The sequence below is a fragment of the Atractosteus spatula genome (assembly GCF_055471065.1).
Source record: "Atractosteus spatula isolate fAtrSpa1 chromosome 10 unlocalized genomic scaffold, fAtrSpa1.hap1 SUPER_10_unloc_5, whole genome shotgun sequence".
Taxonomy (NCBI): domain Eukaryota; kingdom Metazoa; phylum Chordata; class Actinopteri; order Semionotiformes; family Lepisosteidae; genus Atractosteus; species Atractosteus spatula.
Genome location: NW_028296625.1, coordinates 583,177 through 586,784, shown reverse-complemented (window position 1 = coordinate 586,784; position 3,608 = coordinate 583,177). Strand labels below are relative to the sequence as shown.

General features: G+C 50.1%; 1 non-coding gene across 1 annotated transcript; it reads left to right on the top strand.

The window, feature by feature from the left end:
• Positions 1 to 2,468: 2,468 nt before the first annotated feature.
• trnav-cac (transfer RNA valine (anticodon CAC)) lies at positions 2,469 to 2,541 on the top strand. The gene has a single exon. It is a non-coding gene; the product is annotated as a tRNA-Val (tRNA).
• Positions 2,542 to 3,608: the final 1,067 nt, after the last annotated feature.

The following is a 3,608-nucleotide window of genomic DNA, read 5'->3' as shown; positions in this document are numbered from 1 at the left end:
ACTGTATTATAATTATTGAGAGGCTGACTCACTGTTTCCCAGGCTGGGATACGAGATCACACACTGCATTATTAGTATTATTGAGAGACAGGCTCGCTGTCTGCTCCTCAGGCTGGGACAGGAGATCACACACTGTTGTAGTGTGCTCTCACAAAGCACCAGTTCTGTAGGGGTTTGGGCATTTACTGGGACAATTATTAATTGTGGCAGTAAATCACAAAATTGATTCTTTTAATCGTCTTAGAATCTAACCATGGGATATAACTCAAACAACGCACACACAGGTACTAATACACGAGGATGCATTTATTATTATATAGAATATGCATGTAAACCTAACAGATCTTATCGTAAGGGTTATCAGAATACAAAATATATAAATTCATTCAGTTACAAAGAGTTACACATATCAAGAGGACATAAGTTCGGTATATCATTCATTTAAACCGTTTCGTAATTGAACTTGTTTACAACTTCTACATTAGATACTCAAAACAAGTACATAACCTTAGGAATTAAATTGATATCAAGTGGTTGGGATAACAATTGAATTCTTGAGCACTAATGCTGTGAAGTTGAATACTCACTGCCGGTGGGACCCTTTTCCCACTGTTTCCGTAGTGTAGTGGTTATTACGTTCGCCTCCCACGCGAAAAATCACCGGTTCAAAACCGGACGGAAACAGGCCCATCTCATTTGTCGTCACGTACACTGTTTTGGGATTCACCTACCGCTGTGAAGACTCTCCCGCTCCTCTTTGTGGCCACAACGCAAAGTACTGACCACTATACGATCACGGCGAGTTACCGATACCCACGTGGCAGGGCGGAAAAGGCTGTGCTCTCTTCGTGTGACCTAATTCGGAAAAGTCCTGACGTTGCATTTCAACTGAGCCCCAGTATACATCGACCCTTCGACACTCTGAGTGACAACTCTCTTGCGCGTTTTCTCATATTTATGTAGTTTGCTCTCTCCAGCGCCCCCTGCCTAAAGTGACGCTTCCCTTTCTCAGCCCGATACGCAAGCGAGACACCAGCAGCAGTCCCTGCAGGTTTCCGTAGTGTAGCGGCTATCACGTTCGCCTAACACGCGAAAGGTCCCCGGTTCGAGACCGGGCGGAAGCAGCCTATTTTTGCACGCTCCTGTACTTCACAGAGGTCTTGAGCGACCGGTCATTTGTTCCCAATGTATTTCCGGTGCCTTCATGCACTCTTGTACCAAACGCACGTTCCTTCTGTATGCGGAGCCGATCATTTGCAATTGGGCTGTGCCGACAGACCAGGACGAGCTCTGTCGGCTCAAAAGCAGCGCAGGACCTGCAAGAACAACAGAAAGATTAGCATCCAGCGGGGGCCTCTTAGTGAGCCCAAGATCTCATCAAGAATCGGCTCCAGCAACAGGGCTGGGCGCATTGTTCCATTCTCCGACCACTCTCGGTGTAAACAAGTCCCTACTGGTCTCTGCTTGAAATGCACTTTCCTGCGTTTGCTTTGGTGTAACTGGCTTCCCCTGCATGGGCGAATGTGAAGAAGATCCTTAGTAAGTCATTGAAGAAAACCGAGAAGAGGTCGGAGTGGCCTCTGTCGTTCATCAACGATCCAGTCAGGCAGTACTCCTCTGTAAAGCGCCGTTCGTTCACATCGATCGGCTTTCTTTTGCCTTCATTCGCGCAAGTAGTCAAAGCAGGCGCCCCTATTCTGCCGTGACCCGGATTCGAACCGGGGTTGTTGCAGCCACAACGCAAAGTACTGACCACTATACGATCACGGCGAGTTACCGATACCCACGTGGCAGGCCGGAAAAGGCTGTGCTCTCTTCGTGTGACCTAATTCGGAAAAGTCCTGACGTTGCATTTCAACTGAGCCCCAGTATACATCGACCCTTCGACACTCTGAGTGACAACTCTCTTGCGCGTTTTCTCATATTTATGTAGTTTGCTTGCATGATGCCCGGAACAGCAGGGTTGTGTGCTCCCATATGGTCTAGCGGTTAGGATTCCTGGTTTTCACCCCGGCGGCCCGGGTTCGACTCCCGGTATAGGAACCTGTCAGTTTTGCGTACGAAGGAGCCGCATTAAAACCACTCGAACGTACAAAACGCGCGAGAAGAGGGGGCGCTTGTTTCCAACCGAAGACTTCTCGCGTGTGAGACGAGCTGATCATCCCTGCAGGAGGTGGGAGGGTTACTCTGGTAGACAGGGCTGACCTTCGGAAATAGGATTTATACTCTCCAAGATGATATTTGCACTTTCTGGAGAGGCGATTTTCTCCACTTCAGTAGCCCGATTTCGTCGATTGCGTGGAGAGGGCTGTAGAATGTGGCGCCGCCTTTCCTGCTCCGTCAATGACAGGCGTGCTGGTCTCTGGAGAGAGAGCACAGTCCATCAGCGCACTCCAATAAAGGCACTGGAAGCAGCTGAATCGCATTGGCGAAGCTCAGCGCTGGGCCGCTGGGCAGGGTTTGCCACCGTTTCCGTAGTGTAGTGGTTATCACGTTCGCCTCACACGCGAAAGGTCCCCGGTTCGAAACCGGGCGGAAACAGACTGGCTTCTTTTGTCGGCACGCACAAAAGGGGATTGGGGATTCGCCTAGCGCTGTGATCGAACAGACCCACTCACCTCTTAGTGTGGCGGGATCTGCACAGTGCATGTCGCAGCGCATCCTGCTTTCACTTCAATGCGCGTCCTGATGTACCCCAGTCGCCCGCGTGACAGGTGGGGATAATCACCACTATACTAACGAGGAAGACATCGCTCTCTCCGACCCCCGGCATCGTGTCCTGACCCACCGTGCTGGAAGCGGACGCGTGCTGTGATTCCTTTACGGAGCAGAAATGACAACCGAGGAGCCGAGAGATCATTTCAGCATTTCGCGTCTGAACAGAAAACACAAACGACCAACTCGGAATGATTTGCCTTTGATGCTTTCAAAGCGTTCTTTGTGCATCGAACAGACCCACTCACCTCTTAGTGTGGCGGGATCTGCACAGTGCATGTCGCAGCGCTTCCTGCTTTCACTTCAATGTGCTTCCTGATGTCGAGTCGTGTGCCGTGCGGAGGCTCTGAAAGCGAGAGCAATGAAAAGGTGCACTGCGCTGTGAAAGAAAACAGAGAAGTGAAAGGCAGTCCTTTCTCTAAGGAGGTAAAAGAAAAGCTTTCTACTCCCCGTCAGGGAATTGAACCCTGGACTCCCGCGTGACAGGCGGGGATACTTGCCACTATACTAACGAGGAAGACATTGCACTCTCCGATCCCCGGCATCGTGTCCCGACCCAGCGTGCTGGAAGGCGACGCGTGCTGTGATTCCTTTACGGAGCAGAAATGACAACCGAGGAGCCGTGAGATCATTTCAGCATTTCGCAGCAATTCAGCATTTCGAAAACACAAACGACCAACTCGGAATGACTTGCTTTTGACGCTTTTCAAAGCGTTCTTTGTGCACGACGACTGCGCCGCCTAGCAGATACAAATGGGTTGTACAACTTTGAACTTGCGAATGGAAGAGGGCTAAGCCCCCTCTCTTTTAGCCCAGGTTCGATCTGTCTCCCAGAATCACAAGGGCACACACACACTGTCTTGTTTCTCGTACACGTATAGTGTAAAAATTAA